Source organism: Ictidomys tridecemlineatus, chromosome 6, assembly GCF_052094955.1.
Source record: "Ictidomys tridecemlineatus isolate mIctTri1 chromosome 6, mIctTri1.hap1, whole genome shotgun sequence".
NCBI classification, from domain to species: Eukaryota; Metazoa; Chordata; class Mammalia; order Rodentia; family Sciuridae; genus Ictidomys; species Ictidomys tridecemlineatus.
Window position 1 is genome coordinate 194,245,455 of NC_135482.1, and position 26,715 is coordinate 194,272,169.

The 26,715-nt window shown below is 38.9% G+C and overlaps 1 pseudogene; it reads left to right on the plus strand.

Annotated features, from left to right (window-relative positions):
• Window positions 1–19,603: 19,603 nt before the first annotated feature.
• Window positions 19,604–20,465, plus strand: LOC101956897 (small ribosomal subunit protein eS4, X isoform-like; annotated as a pseudogene).
• Window positions 20,466–26,715: the final 6,250 nt, after the last annotated feature.

Consider the following 26,715-nt stretch of genomic DNA (forward strand, 5'->3'; position numbering starts at 1 on the left):
AAAGGGCAGAAACACTTGGACATTCTTATTTCTCCCCCTGGACTGAATTAGTTGCACCTTTTGCCCATCACAAGAGTCACACGTGCAGTGGATGCCTAAGGAATGCAGAGTTTTTCTTCACTTCCTAGATTGCATAATCTGAGAATCCTTGGAAATTCTGCCTGGGCTATTGCTGTCCCCTTCCCTGTTCTTTTCTTATTTCAATCATTTTCTTCATAGTATGGATTATAATGTGCACTGGTTAGTTATTTACTTGCTCTAATGTTCCATCTTTGGCCATTTGTTTTTTTTCCAATCTGGCCTTGTGTCCCTTCGACATACCCCCAGCGGTCAGCCTCTCTCTCTCTCTCTCTCTCTCTCTCTCTCTCTGTCTCTGTGTGTGTGTGTGTGTGTGTGTATGTGTGTGTGTGTATGTGTGTGTGTGTGTGTGTGTGTGTGTGGTGTGTGTGAGTGTGTGCATCTCTTTTCCTTTTGAGTACTTCCTTTACCTTTGGCATTTCAAGATGCTCTAGGGTTAAAAATGACCCTATTTTCCTTCCTAAATCCTAGAATCAACTATTGCTTTGAGGAGCTTGGGTTCCTTTCCTTGGGCAGTGGTAGGAAAAGGCAAGATCTGGGTGCAAGGCCTGCTCATGGCCCCTGGGGAGCCATTCCTCCTAGTTCTTCTCAGCAGCAGCAACACAGCCTATGCACTATGCTAACTTGAGCATAGACACTCACCTCTAAGTGTGTCTGTATGCGGCCGTCTGAATCTATATTAAGCTAAATGTGAGTCCGCACCAATGTCTTCAAGTCTAATTTATTCCCACTCAGATCATTCTGTCTCCTTCTATTGAGGCCAATGATGCTTCAAAGTAGGCACACAAATGTTATTTTTGAAAAATCTAAAAGAAAGAATAATGCTTGGGTGACACTGGTACAACATTTTTTCATGTAGAGGGTAAAGTGCTTGCATTTTATGTGGAGTCTACACAGAAAGCACTATAGATGTCCCTGAGGGGTAATTTGAATTTTCTCACTACTGTGTCCATTCATAGCTTTTGTTATATCCTTGCTCAGAAGACAGCAACTTTGATTTCAAGCATTCTTGACCCTGATAGTCCCTCTTAAAATGAAAACAAACCTAGAAGAACTATCAGGTAATCTTTATAGTAATATGAGTAACTTCTACATTCATGGGAATTTAACCGGTTGTTGGACACAGAATTAGGAAGAGTAGAGAATTTGGTTAAACAATGGTGTGTGAAGGAAAGAATAGAGACTGGGCGTGCCTGGAGTCTCTTAGATAGTGTGTTTCTGGGGTCAGAAGGCAGCACGAACCATCTGTGAGGTTGTGCAAACTTGGGCAATAAAAAAATTTCTCAATAAGATCTTTTAGCCTAAATATTCTAATTTACATCAGTATTGATGAAAAGATAGTTAATGAAATTGGCATGCCAAATTTTCTCACATTAATTACGTGTTCAATAAACTAAGAACATTTTTAGTTTTTAAATTAAAAAAATAGCTGAACCTTGTGGTATGATTATAATTATCCATAATTATTTATTGGTCTTCACAAATAGTGCAAGGCTTTAATATTTAGGCTACATAAATCAATTGAGTGAGTTAATATTTAAATAATCCTCATTTTATAAAAAAACACTGACATATGACCTAGACCAGTTCATGGTATTGGAAGGAAGGTTACCTGAGGATACCATTCCAGCTAGCAGGACACAGGACACAGGAGCCATTTCACAAGTAGAAGAGAGGACAGAGAAATGTAACAACTGAGAATGAGCAGTGTTCCACTCTTCAACAATGATCCAAGATAACTTCAAGGGGGTGCTGGAAGAATTGAACTAAGTTGGCTTTTGTAACAAAAAGCTTATTGATCCATTTGTGAATTTATAAAAGAATGAATTCAGGGTAGTAGATGTCCACCCTTTCAAATACATCTAATTTCTTCATTTGCCCTTATCTTCCCAACTTACCTATATACTTTTGATGTCTCCAATTTTCCTGAGATGCCTTCTAAGTATTTTGGCAGACATTTCATTTACAACTTATTTAACAAATTAGAATGGCAGATAGGAAGAAGATGAAGAAAACAATAAACCTGGATGCTCTCTAGTTCTCCTTATTTTCTATTTTGCCTTTATAGCAGGAAAGAAAGCATTGATATTTGTTTTTCAGAGGTCATCAGACAACTCTGTTTCCTGGCTTGAGCAAAATTAAACATGTAACTGAGAAGGTTTGCAGAAAGCACATCATGGGGGCTGCAGGTTCTGGAAGAACATTCACAATGGAAACATCAGCTATTATCTGCACAGAGAGGCAAGAATCTGAGGCCAGAGAAGTAAGCTGTTGCCAGTCCCGTCCCATGTTATGTTTTGTTTCATTTGCTTGACACCTAAAATGCAGGTCCCTGGGCCATCATTCTGACTCACTGAATCACAATTCCTAAAACCATGGCTTTGGGAAATTAGTATTTTAACAATGTCTTAAAGATTAAGAATACTGACTAGACAGATGAGAATGACCCCAAGTAATCTACAGGAATTCTGAGAGGTCAAAAAATCATCATCATCATCATGAAGTTGTCACAATTCCCAAACTGTAGGTTTTCAGCAAAGAATGAAGCTGATCAGCAGGGCACAGAGGCAAGGTCAGGCGGGGCCGGAAGCGCTGGATCTCCTACAATATGCCAGTTCCTTTCTGAAGAGAAAGAGCCCTGGGTGCCCAGGGATTTAGTAAATGGTTAGTTAATTGCTGCCCTGAAATACCCAGAGACCTAGGGAGAAGCCCTGCCCTTCCCTGCAGCAGGGCAGGGACAGAACACTGGGGCCACTTGTAGTTTTACCCCTGAATTCCTTTGCCACCTGAGGATCCAGGGATGGAGAGGAGCTGGCAGGGAGCATCCAGAGGAAGGTTTTCAGAGAAGTCACTCACAGACCTGGGGTTCTGATTTTCTTCTGCATTCAGCCAGACCTAGTATTTTACACACAAAGAGTCCAGTTTACTTTTCAGAGAGGTCTGCTCTGACAGAAGAGGAAGCAAGGAGGGATTCAGTGGTGTGTTTTGATGTAATACCCCTGAGAAGGTTCAGTTCCAGGGACTCTTTATACTCAAGATTGCAAGGGCCTGGTGGACAGTCCTGCTTTTGTTGAAGGCCACTGTCTTTGTTTATACTCCCCATCCCCAGGAAGTCAGCCACTCTCAGAAGGCCTCCTTATTTGATCACTGGTGTCCTTTGATCTCCGTGTTTGGTGGCCAGTGTCTTGCCATCCTCAGCACAGTCTGGGGTAGCCGTGCACACCATCTCTTTTGCAGAATCCTGCCTTTTCCTGAGCTTTGGGGTCGTGGCTGAGAGCTGATACTCCTGCTTTCACACACTCTTTGTTTCTCAAAAATTCCATTCATTCATTTATAAGCATATACTTTTTTTCTTTTTCTTCCTGTTGATCCATTGGCATAAAAATGTTATCAGTGCTGTCATGTGCATTTGCTCACCAGTACTCAGGAATGCTTAGCTCTCTGCTCAGTGCATGACGGTATAACCACTCCATATCCCAGGCTTTCATTGTCATTGATATCTTTGCACCATCTCACATTCACAACAGGCAATTAGCCAGTGCAGTGGATCAAGGTACAGAGAAGAAAATGATTATGTTTGCTGAGTTATCTTTGTCTACACGGATTAGGAGAATAGCAGAAGTAAGTACCATTCAGAGATTCCTTATTCCAGCCATCTCTATTGGAGATGAGCCTGCCAGGAGTGACACAGGTTCTAGTGCATCTGCATCCTGAGCTAATTCCACGGCCAGGTAGGCTGGGCATGCAGCGTCAGACAAAGCAAAAATGTGGACATGCCGTATTCTGCCGTGGCAACATAACGGAGCTGGAATCAGGAATGACGGATCAGAAAGGCACATTCACACTGAAAGGAATTTGCTGTAAACGTTGTTGCAAATGAAAGAGGCGATCAGCGGAGATGGAGCTAGCTCCGGAAGCCACTGTGTCAGGCTTCAGTGGGAGGCTTCTTGTAACCAAGGCCCGGGTCTCAGTAAAACCCACCTTCTTCACACGACTCTGCAAGCCTCCCAAATGGCAGCTTAATTGCTTCTGAGTTTGGAAAGATATTCCCAATTTTTCTGTTTCCTTAATCAGACTCCTGTCATCTCCACTTTCGGGATAATTATGCAACCTATTCAAAGAATGGATCTCAGAGAAAACTGCAAAATGTTGCCAATGTTTCAGATTGCACCATTTATTTAAGGCAATAATTGCCTCTTTCTAAATTAATTTAAAGCTGCTCCTCACATAGGTATGCAAACCTGAGATATTTTTGTTCCAGTGTGGCCCTCCCCCCTCGAGTATTTCCATTTTGAAAATATCAGAGTGACAGGCACCATGACCTTTAATGACACCAGCTGACGGCTGTGTCCTGGGGACATGGGGCAGGTGTGTCTGGTGTTCCTGGAGCAGGGGGAAGAAGCCTTCCTCCTGCAGCCAGTCCAGCCTTTCCCAGGAAGAAGAGGTTTCAACTTAATCCACCTGCTGATCTACTCAGTGACTTGCACATAAACAGTAAAACCACCTCGGCTTTCTGTTTACAAGCAAAAGCCACCTGTGGGAGCTGGTGGCCCAGATCTGACCGAGGGTTACATTAATCCACAGAGCTTAAGACAGGAAGGGAAGCAGAGAGTGAGGAGACAGTTTTACAAATTGTCTTAACATGAAAAGAACAAGGTTAATAAGAAGAGCGGGAGAAGGGAGGCTGGCAGGGAAGCGTCCCAGTCCCAAGGCCCTCTGCTTTGCTGGGCTCGGGTTCTGTTATAACTTCTCAGTAAATAAAAGCATTTGTTTCTCATCCTCTTCCCATTCTCTGCCAGTTGGTCTCCAGCCCCATAACATTTACAGATTCTAGAAACCAGGTGTGAAGACTCGTCCTGATTTTTGATTAAAGGAACAGCCGACTTAACCACACTTTTGTGCTTTTCTTGTTTATGTTTTTGTTTTGGAAGGCTGTGGTATCCTTTTATTTTCCTTTTAATTAACACACAAAATATTGTACATATTTATGGGGTACAGTGTGATACATGATAAATGTGGGAAATGCTAGCTATGCTGAATACCTTGAGTGGATTGTTATATATGATTTAGTTTTTGTGCAGAGTGAGCAAGATTATACTTGAGGTTATGTCTGAGTTTTCTGGAGAAAATAATCATTGGAGACTGCTTGAGGTCACCGAGACCCTGGGGTTACCTCCAAAGAGGGACACAGAGTTATCGATGCCATGTATTTCTCAGGAGTATCTTCCTGTGAGAGTTTTATTGTGCTCCTAATAAAAAAAAAAAAATCTGCTTCTTACAGTTGATCATCACCTTCTCTGAACAAAAATTCTAGAGTTTACCAAAGATGGGGTGTGATCATGGAAATACATTGAATTAAGTGCCAGAAGTTCAGGAGCCACTAACCAGCCACATGACTCACAAGCTAATTTTTCTGAACCCTGACCATTTTTGAAAAATGAGTATAATTATGCCATCTACCTCATAGGCTTGCTGTGCTTTGCAAATGAGGTAATATACATAAGAATGATTCCTACACTCTAAGACACTGTGTGATTGCAAGATGGAGTGTGTGTGTATGTGTTATTCTGCCAAATATTTAGCTAAGTAGCTATATTGCAATACTGTCGATAGTGGCCGTGAGTCTTTAACATTAAGGAGGTAATACTTTGGTGGAAAATAGCATGAGAGAAGTGAGTTCCCACTCAGCACCTGCTGGATTTCAAGTGGTTTTAGAAGGTGGGTAATTTACTCTTTCCTACCATAACTAACATCATGTTGACCCTGATTTTGAGTATTGACTGTGTACCTGGGGCTAAACCAAAGGCTTTCCCATTCTTTTCTTCAATCCTGGCAACTGTGAGAGGTACATATTAACATCCTTCCTACAGATTAGGAAACAGACCCATCTATGGAGTGAACCTGCTCATCCCTAGGTTCCCAACTCAGGTCTGCCCCAATCCCAAACTCACGTTTTCAGCCAGCAGCTAGTGGATATTTCCCAAGTGAACCGATGATAAAACCAAATGATGAGGTTAAACAACTTTCTAAGGTCATATAATATAATGTGAGGCAGGACCAGGACTTGAACCCAATTTTATTTTCTTGCAAAGCATTTTTCTCACATCATAACCCAGCTTGGCACCCAGAGGTTGAGATCCCAAACCACTCAGACTCTGAATGATAGTGTTTGATTTAAACAGGAATTATTTGAAACAGTTAAGCCTCAGCAAACTATTCTTCTAGAACCATTTTCTTTTAAAGACTGTAAGAAATCTTATTTATAGTGTTTAATTTCACTTCTCATTTTATTAACATGACTGAGGTAGTATTTTTCCTCTTCCGTAACAACCTGCTGATTTCTGAGGCTGTATTATTTTATGATGCATCCTTTAATTTTTTCTATTATTTCACACTGGGTGTTTTAATAGGTTTTGAAAAAAATTTCTTCTCTTTCTCAAAAAAAGATTCCTTTCTTGGAAAGGTTTTCGTTGGTGCATTTCCAGCTGAGGAAGAGTCTCCCAAGCTATATCAAAGGTTGTTAGCCCTCTGTTTCCTCCAATAGGTCTATGGAGATGAGCTTTTAATATTTATTTCCAAGGCTGTTTTCTCTGTTTATACCCTGCTGTTGAGATGAGCAGCTCAATAAACTTCTTAATGAAGGTGGTTGAGCATTTCCTTTTGCTTCCAATTCTATTGCTTTTGAGATGACAGTGTGGTAAACAGTCTTGGTGCTCTTAAAACTTTCTGTGAACTTGAAGTACCCTAGTAAATAATCCTGAAATCATTAATTGGCATAAAGAGTCATTGAGTTTAGGGTCATACTGTCGTTAGCTATCATGCTTTCAAGATTATCTCTAAAATAAATTGTCCTAAATTCAATCTCCATGAGGCTTTTTTGATAATGGCTACATCTGTAATGCAGGTTCATTGTGTATTGTATTCCAATGCAATGTGCATCCTGACGCTGGCCATGGGTCTGTAATTCAGCACAAGAAAATTCTTGGAGGGAGAGAGGATTTTCTGGAGTCCTAGGAAAGTCCTGTAACACTATTATTTTGACTCCTGGACATTTATCATTTTCTTCATTAGGTTATCCAGTGACTTTCAGGTAGGTTAATGTGTATTTCAAAATGTGGAGGGGAAGAAAGTTGAAACCATATCTTGGCTAGTTGCATACATCGACTGACAGATGTTCACAGCATATTTAATGCTTCTACCAAGTGAACCAATCCCGATAAGTAAGTTGTCAGTGATTAGGAGATGTCTTATTCTTCAAGAAATATGAAATAGTAGCATTTTTGGCAATGATACCTCATTGCTCTAAAAACAGAAAATTTACCACTTTAGAGATACGTATTTTTCTTACAGTATGTATATAATCACTTCGAAGATCAAGACAGGTAATCTGTTTACAATTATCTGTCCATTCACTTATCCATCATGAATCTATCTATCTATTATTCCTCTATCTCCCCTACAATTTGTAGTATAATCAATGCATGATGCATGATGCATGTGTTCAAATAATGTTGGTACATCATTAACAATTTCCCAACTGCATTTTTTCCTCCCTTCAAGTCATTGATGTAGAAAATAGATATTTAGAATAGATAAATGAAACTGGATGAATGGATAGATATACAGAGAGAGAGATATATGGTTTATTTTTATTACTTATAAATTGCTTAGAAATCTACTTAAGATCAAAGCATATATTTGAGAAGGCATTCAAGAGAATTGTAAGATAATATGTTTAAGAATTGCATTAACTGAGAAGGCAAACACAAAAACAGACAGACTAACTCTTGAACCCTTGGGAGTGGACTGGGTGTGGGAGGATGGACTGACCTTCTGAGGCCTAGCTTGTATTTGTTCTCATGAGCACATTGGGAAGATGTCACGATGTAGCATGACCCTAGAATCTTTTGTTTTGTTTTTTTTTTCCCTTCTTTCTAGGGTCTCAAACTGGCTATGAACAGGAACCAGGTCTGGCAAGTACTGAAACTCCCAAGCTTGACTCAGCCAGGTAGGTAAGTTAGTGAGGTAGAAATTTTTCTTATTTGATTATTTCTAAATTTCTAAACATGGTAATGCTATCAAATTAGCGATCTGGTCTTTTGGCCAGGGATGTGAAAGAAATTGCTGGACATTACCATGAAGACTCAGTCTCAGTCCTAGAACGTGTGAAGTCGTTTTTGACTCCCCATCTCCTAGCTCTCACTGTGGGTTTGTCTGGAGTCTCTCTGGGCCCTGCTTCTGCTATTGTAAAGGTCCAGCATAGGCTCAGTACCCATCCTGCCCTCAGCCCATATCAGCACCTCTCCTCCTTGCTGAAAACAGGATGATCTGCCTAAGCCCCAGATTTGCACAAGTAATTATTCTGATTAATTGCTCCTCATTGCACCGAGATTAAGATGATTGCTGAGAGGAATGGCTTTTTTTTTTTTCAGACTCTCTGAGTCATGTAAAGGCAATCAGGTTATTAAATGTTTTAGTTTCCCATCTATTAATTTAGAAAAAAAATCCATTCACTCACTTACCCACGTGGAAATATTCATCAAGGTCCTACCATGGGTGATGCTGCTCCAAACACAGGAAATGTGTAAGGGAAACAGGGAAACTCCCTGCCCCCAGGAAGCTTGTGCTCCAGTGAGGTTTAGAGTCGAGCCAAAAGGCAGAAAGGCATATTTCCTGACGAACACAATATAAGTCACAAGCAATGCAAAGAGACATTTAAAATAAATAAAATCTCTTCCACTCTAAATATTTGCTCTAAGAAGTTATGAATCATGTTTTCAAATATGGCAAATACAGAGGACAAGGAACCTGAATACATGCCCAGAGTGCATAATGATGTGTGGGACCACACATGTGATGGCAGCGTTACAACACAGCCTAGGGGAGGGGTAGCCTGTGCCACCTAGGTTGGTGTGACCACCCTCTATGATGCTTACCCAGAGACAAGCCACCTGCAGACCTAGGAATGTGTCCCTTGTGACTAGACGCGTGGCCACATGTGCACACATTCCTTGTGACACAGTTAATCTCATCAGAAACTGAGAGGAACTAGTTCCTGAAGTGGTTGAAAGCACCCCAATGCAAGTGCCTGGCACGGAGCAGGACCCAGTGAACGTCCACCAGGAGTTGAAGCACTTCTTCACCTGGGTCCCAGCCCGTCTTGCTCAGCCCCCTCCCGCAGTCCCTCTCACTCACCCTGGAAGCCAGCACCCAGCCCACGGGACCGACGGCTGTCTGCAAATGACTCTGTGACAGCCAGAGATATCTCCCACATTCAGCTTCTTATTTTCCATTTTCTCCCTTTTCATCACTGTAATGCTCAAAACTGGGAGGACTTTGTGCGGAAAACCCTTTTAAGTAGCTTATAAATCAGAAAATTAAAGCACTTTTATATTGAATAAAACTTAATGGTTTAGAATTTGATTTTATTATATTTGAAAACTCTGAAGAGTTTTAAAGTTCAGATCTGCTGATGTGTGCAGAGAATAAAGAGAACTGCCGGTAGCCAGGTCCCCTTTTCTGTTTGCCTCACGAAGCAGCGTTCACATGCTGAACGTGACATCTTTATCGGGGTAAAGGCTCTCCATTTTGCCAAAGGTCTTGCCAGGGTTTTTGCTTTATGCCTAGATATCTGTACCCATTTAAATGACCTACCCACCCCTGTAGCCATGTGAGGTTATGATAGATGTAACCTTCTTTAAGTCTACCCATTCCAATCAGCACAATTTCGTGTTTCAAATACTTATCCAGCTCAAAATAGAAACCTAGAGAATGTGGCTAGAACTTGCTTAAATGCAGACTGATAGAAAAATTCATCATTACTTCTACCAATATGCCTACTGCCCTTATAGTCCGTGTCATGGGAGGGGGAATCAGTGTCAGATGTTAGACCCTGGTCAAGTTATCTGAAGGAAAAGTGAGTGCTAAGGATCATGCCTGCAGCATGGTACAATGGCTCTTATTCCTATCACAGATGATACCCTATGACCTAAACACAACCCATAACAATTTGGATAATCATATCAAGAAAAAACAATTTTAAATAAGTTATCATGTTTGCAATACACAATCTATAAAGCTATTCAAGAGAATTTCTTGGACAGAGCTTTTGTGGGAAACATGATAATAAAATTTTCTGGTGCTTTTAAATTATATTAGACTTATACTGCTCATTACAAAGAATGGACATAATCATATTCCTGGAAAAAAAAAACCTCTGCAACTTGAATTCATTGATTCCAGAAACTTCTAGAAAATGAATGCTAAGAGACCCCAAATTGGAGTTTATATTCAAACTACCAAAACCGAGACTAGAAACTGTTTGTGAACAGTTATTATAGAATTAAAATGAGAGGTCAACCAGTCGGTACCCAGTTACAGTAGGATAGGAGCAAGAGATTCTGGCCAACTGCTACACAGACCCGTGATGCACTGTACATTCCAGAAACAATTCAAAGGGTTTTGAATCTTAACATAGGGAAATAAAAAATGTTGGAGGAGATCGATATGCTTAATTTGATTTAAACATTACACAAGGTAAACCTGTATCAAAACAAATGAGAAAGAAATTACAGCAAGAAAACCATAGAAAATGGGAGGAAGAGGTATAGGTGAGTCTCCTGGTAACTATAGACAGAACACTTTTGGAGATACCCAAAAGATAAAAGGAAAGGGATGCAAACTTACCCCCTTGGAAAACCATCCAAGCGTAAAGGAGAATAGCAAGGAGGGAGGAGAGCCGGCTAAATGGAGCAGCAAGTTCTAACCTGTCTTTAATTGCTTTAAATGTAAATGGACTACATTTTCCAACCCTGGGACAAAGAGTAGCTGAATGGATTTTTTTTTTTTAAAGAAAGACTCACTGTATGCAGCATAGAACAGACACAATTCAGCTTTGAGGTATATACATTTATAGAAGACAAAGTAGACCTTAAGCCAGAACTGAAATGGGAGACTATAAAAGGTTATTATCTAATGGTAAATGGATCTAAGAGTTATGAAGATATAAAATTATAAATATATATTTATCCAATATCAGATCACTCAAGTATATAAAGCACATACTGACAGATTTAAAGGGAGAAATCATAACGCACTATAATAGGAGCCTGTGTACCCTTGCTTTCAACAACAGATAAGTCATCCAGACAGAAAATCAGTAGGGAATCATTGGACTCTGTAAGGGAAGTTTAGGTTAAGCCTACATGAGACCAAATGGGCCCCCAGACATCGGCAGAACATTCCACCCCATGGACACAGAGCACATGTCCTTCTCAAGTGCACAGACAGCTTTCTTCAGGACATCTCACAGTAGGCCACAAACACGTCTTAGCCAATCTAAGGACACTGAAATCATCCAGCATCTTGTCCAAACACGATGTTAGGAAACTTGTAACAATATCAGAAACAAAACTGGAGGTAAACAAGTAGGCGGAAATGAAGCAGCACACTCCTAAGCAATCAGTAGGTGAGAGAAGAAATCAAATAATGACCTTGAGATGACAGAAAATGGGAACACTACACATTAAAACTTGGAAAATAACAGCAAAACCCACAGGAAGAGGGATGTTTACAGCACAAATGCCCCCCAGAGGCCCATGTATACACACAGGACTGCCGTCACCTGTTGCTACCAGGAGGTGGTGAAACCCTTAGGGATGGGCCCTCATGGAAGGAAGTTCTTTTGAAAGGGATGTGGGGACCGCACTCTCTTCACCTCCCTCTTTGACTTCCTGGCCACCATGAGCTGAGCCCTGTGCTCCACCATGTGCTACCCACCGTAATGTTCTGCTTCTCCAGGAGACCAAAACTCTGAAGCCATAAGCTCCCAGACATAACCTCTGAAACCATAAGATAAAATTAATCTCTCCTCCTTTCAAGTCTATTATCTTGGGTATTTTTTCCAAGTGCTGAAAAGCTGACTTACACAGCTACATAGAGAAAAAAGAAAAAAAATATATCATATAGATAATTTTACAATTAATAATCTAGAAAAATAAGAACTAAGCCTAAAACTAGTAGGAGGAAGAATGTAGCAAATATCCGAGCGTGAATCAATGAAATAGAAACTGGAAAGGCAATAGAAGTGATCAACAAAGCTGAAAGTTGGTTCTTCAAAAAGATAAACAAAATTAGAAAAGCTTTAGTTAAATTAAGAAAAAAAGTGAGAAGACTCAGATAAAATTAGAAATGAAATAGGAGACATCACAGCTGACACAAAATTATAGAGAATTTTAGGAGACTACTTTGAGAAATTATAAGTTAAAAATTTCTAGAAGAAATATAAAAATTATTAGAACAATATAACCTGCCAAGAATAAATAGACAATCTGAATAGATCAAGAGCAAGTAAGGGAATTAAATCAGTAATCAAAACTCCACCACAAAAAAAAAAAAAAGGTCACCTGATGCTGTCACTGGTGAATTCTTTCAAACATTTATTCAAACATTTAAAAATTAATTACTATCAATCTGCTTTAAATTATTCCAAAAGTGGAAAGGATAGAGTACTTTCAAACTCATTTTATGACACCAGTATTACCTTGATTCCAAACCAGATGAAAACACTACAAGAGAAGAAAATTACCCACTAATAACCTTGATTAACATAGAAGCAAAATTCTCATAAAATATTCGAAAACTGAGTTACACAACACATTAAAAGGATAGAGTGTCATGAACAAGTGGAATTTATCTCAGGAATACAAAGATTGTGAAACATACACAAGTAAATAAATGTGATATACAGCATCAACAGATTAAAGTACAAAACCACATGATCATTTCATAGGTGCAGACAAAACATTTGTCAAAAAATTTAACATCCTTTTGCAATGAAAGTTCTCAACAAATTAGATATAGAAAAAAATGTATCTCGACACAGTAAAGATACATACAACAAACCCACAGTTGATATCATACACAATGCAGAAAAAAATGAAAGTTATTCTTCAGAGATCAGGAATAAGGAAAATCTATCAAAGTCCTTGAAGTCCTAGCTAAGGCAACAGAGCAAGAAAAATAAATAAAAGGCAATAAAATCAGAAAAAAAATAAGATGTTTCTGTTTTCAGATAAAATGATGTTATATATTAAAAACTCTTAAGGACTCCATCAAAACACTGTAAAAACTAGTAAACAGATTCAATTAAGATGCAAGACACTATAAAATTCAATAGAAAAAAATGAGCAACAAATAATGAATAAATCATGATTCAAAATTAATTATATTTCCATATATTAATCACAAATTATCCAAAAAAGAAATAAGAAAATCCATTGCAGATAAAATAGCGTCAAAATGAATAAAATAGGAAAAATTAATCAAAGAGGCAAAAGATCTTCACAGTAACATCTATAAGGCATTAATGAAAGAAACTGAAGAAGATAAAACTGAAGAAGGTGGGAAGATATTCCATGAGTATGAACTGGAGGAAAAAAAAAGAGAAAGAAAATAACAATAAAGAAAATAAGTCAGATCCTTATCATCATGCACAAAACTCAACTCAAAATGGATGGATGATGAATTAAAATCTTAAATGTAGAGCTGGGTTCTGGCTCAATGGCAGAGTGCTCACCTAGCACATGTGAGGCACTGGGTTCTCTCCTCAGCACCACATAAAATAAATAAATAAAATAAAGTGATTGTGTCTATCTACAACTTAAAAAAATTTAATTGTCTTAAATGTTAATAAATGTAAATCAAATATTGGAACACACAGCAAAGCTCCAGAATGTGGCCATGGCAATAATGATTTTTTAGTGCTGCAGTCCGGCTGCAGCCAAATAACCGGGGGGGGGGGGGGGGGGGGGGGGGGGGGTGATGAGCAACTTGTGTACATTGATACAGCAGGAGTGGGAGCCCTTTATTGTAGGACAGGAGGGGTATACATACATTCCACACAGCTTATCTTAATTAACATAAACTAGATAGAGCAGTCAACCAATAAGGAATCTCCACACTTAATGGCTCACTGGCGTTACTTCACAAACCACTCCCTCTGGCAAAATGCCAGGCGCCATCCTGACTTGTTTACAGACCCTAACATTTTAGTTGTGACATCAAAGCACAGGTGACAATTATAAAAAAGGAAGAATGTGAAGCTATATCAAACTGAAAATTTTATGAAAATTTTCATAAAAAAGGGAAAAAGCAGCCTACGGAATGGGAAAAAATACATGTAAACAACATGACCTAAAAGAAGTGACTATCTAACATTTGTAAGGAACTCATACAGCTCACAGCATAAACCCAAATAACCAAGTTTAAACATGGGCAAACGACCCAAAGAGACATTTTTCCAAACACAAGATATAGAAATAGCCAATATAGATATGAATAAATTATCTTTATCACTAATTACCAGGAAGATGCAAGTCAAAATCCACAATGATACTGCATACCTGTTGAGACAGCTATTAGCAGGAGGTCAAAAGATAACAAGTCTTGAAGAAGACCTGGGGTAAAGAAAACCCAAACACCTTGGTGGTAATATAAATTGATACAGCTACAAAGGAAACAGTACGGGGGTTCCTTAAAAAGGTTAGCAATAGGACCTCTAAATCATTCAGCAGTTCTGCTTCCTGTTATAATATATTCAATGCAAGCAAAATCCATATATTCAAAAGACAGCTGCATTACTGTTTCCATTGTTACATTATTCACAGTAGTCAGAAATGGAAAGAAACCAAGTGTCCATTAACAGATGAATGGATTAAGAAAATGTGGTGTACTTGTGTGAGACACACACATACACACAGGCAACAACGGAATGGTATTCAGTTTTTAAAAGAGGGGAGTTCTGCTATTGAGACACTGTGGACGATTCTGGAGTATGTGATGCTAGGAGGTTCAATAAGCCAGACACATATACTGAAGAATCTCCCTAAAATGTATGATCTAGAACTCAAAACTGGAGAAACAATGGAATGGTGGTTCCCAGGGAACAGAACATGGGGACTTACGGAGACAGTGGGCAAACGGTACAAACTTGCCCATGTCTGAAGTGTAAGATGTTAAGTTTGGTACACTTCATATATAGCAGGTGACCATTGTTAATGATCATGTACTGTGTATTTGAAATTTACTAACAGGGTAGATCTGATTTTTCTTATCTTGGTACCAGGGATTGAACCCAGGGGCACTTAACCACTGAGTCACATCTCCAGCCCTTCTTTATTTTGAGTCAGGATCCTGTTAAGTTGATTAGGGCCTTGCTAAATTGCTGAGGCTGGCTTTGAACCTGCAATCCTCCTGTGTCAGCCTCCTGAGCCACTGGAATTACAACAGGATGTGTTATTTATATACATATTCACAAAAAGCAACCATGAGATGATGGGTATGTTACTTACCTTGTCTGTGGCAACTATTTAACCATGTATACATATATCAAAATATCAAGCTGTCTATTTTAAATATATACGATTTGTACTTGGCAATTATGTCTGCATGAAGCTGTAACAAAAAGAATTACATTAAATGTAGAACCTAAGAATAATCCTTAAATACTTTTATAGTAATTTGACATCAATATAATAAAATAAATGTTAATAATATGTTAAGTATATGTTAATACTATAGCTAAACTAGAAAAAAATATTTTAAAATATAACAAATCAGTGTAGTATTTCTTTATATTTTGTAAATATATAAGTCATCCCTGCATGGGCCAGAAATTTTAAAAACTGAAAAAAAATTGGCTTTCACCCCAGATAGCTTGAAATTCCCTCTGAAATGATAACCCTGAAGCATTGGTATTGCAAATAATGTAAGAACAGGGGGCTCTGTGCCAGACAGCTATGCTCAGTCCTGCTGGGCCCTGTGCTGGCTTGTGCTCCAAGAATAACTGTCTGAGACTCACTTGACCTTGTCTTTGAGGGTGAGAAGGGTTCCAAATTTAAGCAGTCCTTTGGGGAGATAAAATGAGATAATGTTTATATGGAAATTAGTATATTTTGTTTTTGCTTTTGTTTTTTTAATCTATTAGTGCTAGAAAAAAAATCTAATGGGGGCTGGGGTTGTGACTCAGCAGTAGAGCGCTTGCCTAGCAAGTGCAAGGCCCTGGGTTTGATCCTCAGCACCATGTAAAATAAATACAATGAAGGTATTGTGTCCAACTACAACTAAAAAAATAAATATTAAAAAAATCTAACTTTCACATTTCAATTCACCCGCCTATCAGGTGAAGCACTTTTGGAAAAAGAAATCTTTGTACCTCTTCTGAGGATTGAGTATAATGATCATACAGTTTCAGTTTTTATGTGGGTATTAGATTGTCTAACAAATTAATACCATACTTTCTAGCATGAATAATGCAATTAAATCATCCTAATTTAATTACTATTTTGTGGCCAAGATAACATTTATAATTCAGATTTATTTTTTGTGCCAAATGATAGATCTTTCTTTTTCTCTTCCACAAAATGAAATATATGTGTATATGTGTATATATATATATAATATGTAAAATTATATATATATAATATGTAAAATTATATATATATAATATTAAAACATTTATATATGTATATAAATTAGTATATATATGTATATATATTAAAGCTGCATGGGTACATATTTTTGTTCCCATTATTTGTTGGATCAGTATCCTCCATGCCAATTTTCAAAGCAACTATCTTAGGCTGCAATAGGTAATTTTCCATGTCCATTTTAAGTTTAATATTTCTCACTAGACCCGTCTGGAAATATGCTTTATAGTGCCATTATCCAGTTCCCTGAGTGAGATATATGTCTTTCCTTGGGCACTTGAAGCAAGGTTAGCCATTTGTATCATCTCAGAGTCAAAACTCTAATTTCCCTGTGTATGCGTAAAGCTGTGTCTCAGGGAATAGTTTCCCCAGCGTCTTTAGAACCCTTCTCACTATGGAAAGTCTCTGCCTCTCATGATGAGAAGAAGAATAAACATTTGTATCTGGCTTTAAACATGCAATATTCCTATATATATATATATATATATATAGGAATATTGCATGTTTATTTATACCTCATAATGCAGTAAAATCAACAACCAACTTTCCATTTTATGAAAGAGTTTACACCAACTCAGAGACAGTAGCTGCCCAGCTATGAGCGAGCGAGTCCATATATTAGATGTAGACATCCCTGGACAGGGTTGTCAGGGTGTTAACTGCCAGATATTTCTTTTACATTGGATTGTTTCTACTAAAAGACACTATGAACCTCCAGTCTACTAAGCCCTATGTACCCTCTTGGTTCTAGATTTCATTTGATTACCGGATCTTCATTTAATGAATCCTTTATCATCATTTCCTTTACAGCATCTATGTACTTGCTTCCAGGAAAAATAAAGATCTATTAAATTATCAAATGCCAGTAATAGTTTCATTCAAGTCAGTAATGCCATGTTCTTATAAATATCCAGAAGTGTATTTTAAAATTTCAACAAGTCTGTTTTACTCAAGACAGGAAGAAAAGCAGATATAGGCACAAATCAGAAATGTGCTTGGCCTTGTGTACATTTCCTAGTTTAAAACATAGAAGGAGAAGAAAATGAAAAGAGAGTATCGAAAATTGAACTATTTTGCAGTTTACCTAAAAAGTGAATTTGAGGTATTTTCCCCCAGGGAATAAAATGAACTAGTGGCAGGATGGAGCCTGAACCCAGTTTCCAGACTCCAGATGGAGTTCCCTCCCACCCTCTGCTGGGGGCAGCCAAACGGGCTGTGTTCACTGCTGCACTCCACTTGCTGCCCGCACATCCCACACCCACCACCAGGGCTGTCCACTGAGCTCACTGGTGTGCTGAACCCCAGCAAGCACCACGCCCGGGACTGTACTTGCGGGCTGGTGTTCGAGCCTGTCTGAATATGCCACTCCCTAGCCAAACAAACCAAACCCCAAACGAGGGAAATCGGCCAACACAAACTTTCAAACCCAAAGTTTACAAACACTGGAGTTACTGTCGTGCGGCACTCCAGTGTAAATGTCACATTCGCCAGATCATCTACTCAGGAGAGGCCAGGACTGAGGGGAGGAGCTGATGGAAACTTGCTTGGTGTCACTGACTAGTCCTTGGTGACGATGGCAGAGGAGACTACTGGCCTCCCCAGTGTGTCTTCTCCACTTCCTCTTTTAACCTAACCCGGAATCTTAGTGGGACACGTGCTTTCCCCCCTAGCAAGCTGTTTCCCTGTTGCTCCCTGTGGATAGCCACAGCTTTGACTCAAATGCCTTTCTTCGGAAGCAAGGCAGGAGATCCCCCACCCCATGCACACGCTGATTTCCCTGACCTCCAACACCTGCTCACTTCTATACACCTTATTCATTTATTTATTTTTCACATTGGAGCTGCTCCTTATGTAATTAGAGTCCAATCATGTTATCCCCGGCTCAAAATTCCTTAATGCTCTCTATGATGAGATACAAAGACTGAATTCCTTGGCTTGGTGCAGAAGGTCCTCCAATGTCTGGGCCCTGGCCATCTTCCCAGCCCCATACCACTGTTTCCCAATATACCCTGTGCTATAGCAATCCTGAGTCTTCTGACCTTTCCTGCAGGCATCCTCAGGAGGCTTTTGATGGCATCCTGGTATCTCAGTGAATGTCCTCTGCCCAGGGAATGGGTCTCTGGAGGGGATTCACAGGGCTGGAAAGATGGCCCAGTCTAAACCTTTGTGAGCTCATTGTTTCTTGGTCTTTGTAAAAAACACTTTCTCATTCTCTGTGGAGCTTTGAAGCGTCTCCTGACCCTCCCTTCTTCCTGGGCACAAATGTCTTTCCCTGAGTGCTCTCAAAAAACCATTCTATACATTCCCATTTTATAGCTCTTATAACAGTTTCTCACAGCTGATTATGTCCCAAAACTTATGTGTTCTTGTGCAGGAAAGTGCTGCTCGCCTTGTTCTTCTTCCTGTCCTCGGGGCCTTCTGAAGCATCCCACACAACCCAGGTCGGCCATGCACATTCAATTACTGCTTGGCAGCGGATAGTTGGAGACCTTTGTGAGCTGTTGTTCATTTTCACACCATGAACATAACTTCCTCTTGTCTTCCCTCCAGAGATGTCACATTCTCCAGGAACAGATTCACGGAGGTGTCAAGACACCAGCAAGAGCCTCCTCTCACTGCAAGCAGCAAGTTAAGATCCTGGACAAAAATCCCTTTTTTAATAGCAACTTGGGACTGAGTGCTATGATGCTGTTAAGGTTGAGAAGGACTGGGATGGAGTCTCTGTGGTCACTGCCATTTAATTTATAAGGTGACTTGATACTTAGGATAATTCTGCAAATTGGATGGTCTTATTATTCTAATTTTATCATTATTATTCACATGTGTCTCACGAAAAAGGGTCATCATTAGCTGTGATTTAAAATCTCTGTGTGGGAGCCCTCCATAAAATCAATGTCGTTGTTGCCTTTGAGAGGCAGTTTTTAATCTCTTCGTTGTGATTGTCACATATCTTTTCTAAACTCTATTAGGCATCCTTGACCTACTCCAGGGAACTTCTACTGCTTCATGAAAAGAGAGTAGCTCTTTCCATTCCTAGAGCAGCCATGGCTCGTGGTCCCAAGAAGCATCTGAGGCGGGGAGGAGCTCCAAAGCACTGGATGCTGAATAAATTGACTCGAGTGTTTGCTCCTCGTCCATCCACTGGTCCCCACAAGCTAAGAGAATGTCTTCCTCTCATCATTTTTGTAAGGAACAGACTTAAGTTTGCCCTGACGGGAGATGAAGTAAAAAAGATTTGCATGCAGCGCTTCATCAAGATTGATGGCAAAGTCCGAACCAATATCATCTACCCCGCCGGTTTTATGGATGTCGTCAGCATTGATAAGACTAGAGAGAATTTCCATCTGATCTATGACACCAAGGGTCGTTTTGCTGTTCATCGCATTACACCTGAGGAGGCCAAGTACAAGTTGTGCAAAGTGAGAAAGCTCTTTGTGGGCACAAAAGGAATCCCTCATCTGGTGACGCATGATGGTCGAACCATTCAATACCCTGATCCCCTAATCAAAGTGAATGATACCATTCAGACTGATTTGGAGACTGGCAAGATTACTGATTTCATCAAGTTTGACACTGGTAACCTGTGTATGGTGCTAACTTGGGAAGAATTGGTGTGATTACCAAGAGAAAGAGAGAGACATTCTGGCTCTTTTGACGTGGTTCATGTGAAAGATGCCAATGGCAACAGTTTTGCCACCCAGCTCTCCAACATTTTTGCTATTGGCAAAGGCAACAAACCATGGATTTCTCTTCCCCAAGGAAAAGGAATCCGATTCATCATTGCTGAAGAGAGAGACAAGAGACTGGCTGCCAAACAGAGCAGTAGGTGAAATAAATGGTTTCTAGGTGATATGCTTAGAGAGTAGAGGTCTTTGTACTTAATTAAAGAAAATATAACAGAATGAATTGATAAAAAAAAAAGAAAAAGAAAAGAGAGTAGATCCAGTGGAAAGGCCCCTCCCACTTGCTAGGATGTACCTGTCTTGCTTGGTCACAGCTAGAACATTCCAAACTGGTGTGACAGCCGGCATTGCTTCTTGCTTTCCCTTTCTCCCTGCAGAGCTGAGCATCCAGACAGAAAGAAACCTGCCAGTCCTGATCCAGGACCCTCCTACCTACTTTCTCAGATACTTACGTGCTTTGAGTTTATCATCAAGTGAGAAAAAAATGTCCAGCAAGTTTGAGAATATTCATTCCAGTCACAGGTCCACATGCAGCACAGAGGGCAATAGAAAATAGCATTGCTGCTCAGAAGGTCATGTTCCAGGTCAAAACTCTTTTTAATGGTCTTGACACTCTATTTTAAAAGTTTGTCATTATATCATTCTATTGTGGTGAGACTCTTCAAGAATCCCCTTAACAGTAAGTAGCTAGTTTCCCTGGACATTTTAATCTGCTATTTATTCTTGGTGTCTTAGTTAGAATACTTTCCAGAGTTATCATGAAACATATCAAAGCAGAGAGGACCCGTCTGGTGATATCCAGATAAGAGCAAGGAGAGAGACCTGGATGTGACAGCATGACCTACCCGCGGCACTTCGGCAAATACAGGAACGATGGCAGGACTTATTGGGTGTCCATTTTATGCCAGGTGGTCTCCTAGGCAATTTGTACATGTTATTCATTTCATAAATTGAACATCCTCAAATGTATGTCCTACCTTGATTTTATAGAAGAGAAAACTGGGACATAAACAAAGAATTTTAAATTTGTGACTCACAGTCATAAAATTACCGAAATTCAAATCTGGTGTCTTTGAATATGCACCCATATGCAGCCATAAAGAAGAATGAAATTATGTGGTTTTCAAGAAAATGCACAGAACTTTACATCATCATGCTGAACGAAATAAGGTAGACACAGAGCGTTAAGGATGTATGTTCCCTCCTTAGTGGAAGCTAGATAGAAATATGCAAAAAGGAACTTCATGAAAATAGAAGGGAGAACACTAGAGTTGAGAAAGGGAATAGGGGAAGGGAGAAGGAGAGGAAAAAGGGCGGTACTGAACGATATCGATTAAATTATGTTATATGCATGTGTGGCTGTCACAATGAACCTCCCTGCTGTGTACAATCAAAATGCACCTTTTAAAATTTTTTTCACCATTTTTTTTTCAAATATTTGAGCCTGAAACATACTCTTTTGCTTCATATTCCCATGTGCTTCATAAGGTCTCCGTGTAGGGGATAATCCAATACCAGGGCTAAGAACAGGCCAATCAGGCCCTTCCTGTTTTATCATGTTCTTTGTTTTCCTTTGACAGATGCCTATTAAGCACCTGCCCTGGTGTACCTCAGGTCTTCTCTAGCTGCTGAGACACAGCCGCAACAAACTGAAAAGCTTTGTTCTTGTCAAGTTTCTGTAATACCAAGAGGGGATGTGATTTTAGTAGCTATTCTTTCTTTTCTGGTCATAAATATTTCCAATTTTACCAAAGTACACCATATGATATACCCTCGAGCACACGTATTTGAAAAACTATAATCTAAGAATAGTAAACTAAAATTTACTTGTGTTAAAATATTATCGGACTAGTGAAGGAGTCATGGAGTAGGTGTGCATTGATCAAAACGAACTAAAAATATCAATTGAACTATTAACACCAACAGAGCTCAATTCAGAAACATGTCAAATCATTCAGTGTTCACCTGCACACCTCGCCTGGTGGGGACTGACAGGTCGTGAGCATGTGCATTCTTGGATACCATGGCTGAGTGCTGTTGGGTCTTCAAAATCTTTTTCAGGCTCCTGAATAAGTATTGCCTTGTATTGTTGCTTAGGGACCAAAAATATGTCCATCTTGGTTATGAATGTGATCATTTTATATACCAAAATAATATCCTTCCCAACATACTGTAAGTGTTCTTGAGTAACAGAGCTATGGAGATGGAAATCCTAACTCTAATTTGTTTCCTTCTAGTGCACTTCAATTTTTTGAAAGAATTTAGTACATAAAAAAGCATGCTATAAACCATACATCATATAGACAAAAATAGTTGATTTAAGTTAACATTTCTACTGATCTGAATAAGCCCTTATGTTTATTTTATTATTTTAATAATATTTCTTTGGAATAAAATATAAGGAAATCACATAAATACTAGGAGAATTATATGTCATTTTTAAGTCTTTGTTTAAAAAACTCTAAGAGCATTTCTGTGTTTTAATCTCACCATCCTATAGTGCTCACCACAAATACTGATAATTGAAAAACACTATAAACCCTTTCAGAGGTCAAATATCTAAGCCAGTGTTCCCAGCGGGGCATTCTTCATTCTCCAGTAAACACACAGGATGCTAAAGACCACACCTGTAATCAGGTGAGCACGTTTGGCAAGTCTGCCGTCTAGGCTCAGCCTTATACTCATTAGCAGTCGTAACTGACGGCTTCCTTTGAAGTCATGCTTTTAGTTCATTGGTCAGTTACAAGAAATCCGTGATTCCAGTATGCCATTCCATGTAAGTTCACAGGTCTCACGTTGACTAAGGCAGGCCCGAAACCTGCCAGTCTTCAAACATGTATTCAAAAGAGTTTAAAAGTGAGGCTTAGAGTACAAACCGGAGTAAAAAAAAAAAGAAAATTTAAATATTGTGTTGAACCGGAGGTACCAACATGAACATAATTAAGAAATATATGAAGATGGCAAACTCTTCACATACTGAAAACCCAGGCAGAGTTTGAGGACTTGAAATGGGAGAGATGGGAACACAGGCAGGTTTTAGGGGAAGGCATGTTATGGAAATGGTGCTTTAGAAAATACCCAACTAATCAGAAAAGCAGACCAGCGAAAGGACGGGGTTGGGGTGGCAGGTGGCAACAATGTGATGGCAGAGTGAGAAAAGCCAATAGGGGTGCCTTCAGGGGTGGGAGGTGCTGTCTTCCACATGCACAGTGTTCCTAGAGGATTGCACCAGTCTTACTGGTGCCTGCTTAGCCAAGAGAGCTCAAAGTCAAATGCACTCATTACCGCCTCCATTTACTTGACTAAGAAACATTAAAATAAAAATATATAAAATAGTTGTCAGTGGGATGTTCCACATGTGTTTCTCCAAAGCTCTTGTAGTTAAGCCAATAGACCAATTAGACCAGCCTAAACAAATCCTTAACCTTTTGAGAACTTCCTGTTCCTTAGGCAAGGGTAAACATTGATGGAATGCACTTCAGGCATCTGCTTGTGAAATGAAGTCTCCTAAGATTCCATTTTCACCAGTTTCATTAAAAAAAAAAATCCAAGAGAAGCATTACTTCATTAAAAAAAAATACAATCACATATCTATCATATAAACCGTAAATTGTTACAGACTCTAAAATCCCCATTAGCATGCTATAACACAATTTGCTATAAAGGAGAAAGAAATCATTTTCTTAGAAAAAGATAATCACCAAAACTTATACATGAACAAACATACTTTTATGTACACCTTCATAGGTCTTTTTAAGGAAATATTTGAATAAATAGTACTTTCTATAATAAAGATAAATCATCTGGCACTGAAGTTGTAAAGAAATATTTAAATTAAATATCATATGATGTCACTTAAGAAATCTGTTATTTGTTTTGTGCCTCAAATTTTATTAAATATCACCCATACCAAATTTTTGGTCATAATGATGGTGACTAGGATGGATATTTTTGTCTTGGCAATGACCATGACCCCAGTTGCCAACAAAGTTAGTTAAACAGCTCATCACAGACAAATGTGGGCTGTTTGTTAAGAAGGGGCAACATCTGTAAGCCTGCCCTTCAACTCTCCATGTCCAACATTCAGAGTCAGGGCCAAATGCACCATACTGAACATATAAAATTACCTTAAAGGCTTGTTTTAATACAAAAAAAAACTTATGCAAATTTTAAATATTCTGCCATAATATGACCGTATTTATTAGGAAAATGCCACATGTCCATGTCTCTCTGAGGACACCCAACATAAATCATAATGTATTGCCAGTTCAGCTAGAGAATCTTTTCTATAATCTCAAAAGTCCTACCCAACGCAGGAAGAGACCCTCATCCTTCAGGCTCAACAACATATGGACTTCAAAGGAGGAACGAATGGAAAAATGCAATCTAAAAGAAAGAGTCCCAAATCAGCAAATAAACAGCAGAGTTAAACTGTATCAGAGACCAAATGAACGCAGCAGGCCTCCAAAGAACACCCCATCCAACAGCTGGAGAATGTGCGTTCTTCTCAATAGTACATGGAACATTATCCAGGATACATCATATACATGCTAGACCACAAGAGAAGTCTCAAATTTTAAAAAATTGAAATCACATTGAGAATCTTTTCCAACCATAATGCAATAGGACTGAAGATCAAAAACAAGAGAAGCTTTGGAAACTATGCATTTGAAAATTAAACAGCTTATTCATAAACAACCAATAGATGAGGGAAGAAATATAGAATAAAACTTCAGAATCTGTGGAAATATGTAAAAGAAAGAGCAAAGAAGATAAGAAAGGACCCACAAAGAAGAACAAAGACTTAACCTACTATGTGAGTGTAGAATTCTTGATTTCAATCTGTCCCTATTTATCAGTTCTCATTTCTTAGCTGGAAGATAGTAAACCACTTGGTTCATTAAAGGTTTTCTCTGGGGAGATTGGGTAGGACTGCAGCTCCTCTTAAAGGTTGTACTGTTTCCACTGCCATCACCCGACATCTTGAACACAGGGAACTTCACAATGAACCAGAGAGTTTTCTTTTCTTTTTTAAAGCAACAGGGAAACCAACACTGTTGTTTGAGAGCAATCCTTCCTGGAACTTTAGATGGCTGATTCTCCATCCTTGCCACTTTTTCCATGAACCAACCGGGGGTCAACAAATAACTTGACTCTGTAGTGCATTCCGTCTCCTGTGGTGTACATCTAAAAATTACTGAATTAAATCAGATAGTTGCTTTGGTAATGTTTATCAGAAGGCCCTCTTGTGAACCCTCTCTATAATTCTCTTATTTATGCTTATGTTGTACCACCAAATATATTAGACATTATACAAATGCACATTAGTTTATAAAATACATAACAGATGTTCCAATATATCCATTCCCAGTTTAATAAAGACTCTCATAACATCTTTGTGGACTGAGTAACTATATTACTATTATTTGAAGATCAACATATTCAAACATTACCCTAGGGGGTTCATCTAATGAACGCAAAAGCCAGAATGTATCTTCTGGTCCAACCAACCCAGAAGGGAAAGGCTTGAAGATTTTGCCATATTTTGCCCTCCTTCCCTTTACCCTGCTCATCCCAGACAGTTTTCATTCTTGAATTTCCCTTTCCAATGTCACTAATATTCTCTCAATTATTTTTTTCACAGTTTACCTAAATAAATGAAACTAAACAGAGAAAAGGAACAGTTTGTTATATAAGAAGTAAACCCAGAACAACCAACCTCCACCCTCCCTAAAAATTTCCCACCACTTAAAACGAATTTTCTAAAAACTATATGGTAAAACAAAAGGATTAAAAAAATAGTCTTTAATAATAATAAAGAATTTTGTCTCTATGCTCACTGTAAAAAAATGTATTGCACTGTTACTTAAATCATTCCTTGTCTTAGAATTATGGTATAAGTCTTCACTATAAAATAAAGATCAAAATATCAAGATTATCTTTAATTGAGCCCAGTGTAGTGACACATGCCTGTAATCCCAGTGACTCAGGAGGCTGAAACAGGAGGACCCTAAGTTCAAAACCAGCCTTGGCAATTTAGTAAGACCCTAAGCAACTCAGTGAGACCCTATCTCCTTAAATAAATATTTTTAAAAAGGGCTGGGGATGTGACTCAGTGGTTAAGTGCCCTTGGGTTCAATTTCAGAGAAAGAAAGGAAGGAAGGAAGGAAGGAAGGAAGGAAGGAAGGAAGGAAGGAAGGAAGGAAGGAAGGAAGAAAGATTATGTTTAATTGTACTTTTAAAGTCACAAAAGTTTTAGAGAAAGCTTTAGGTCAATTAATGAACATTTGTTTGAATAAAACACAGACAAATATCAACTAAAGGACCAAGATTCGGGTATCGAAAACTCCAGAACAGTTTATGGATCCCTTGATCCATAGTATCCTTTTCAATCTTACCAGAAAAATGCTATTAGTTTGAATTGTGGCTGATTCAATATGAATGTAGAAAAACCTGGAAGTTCTGTC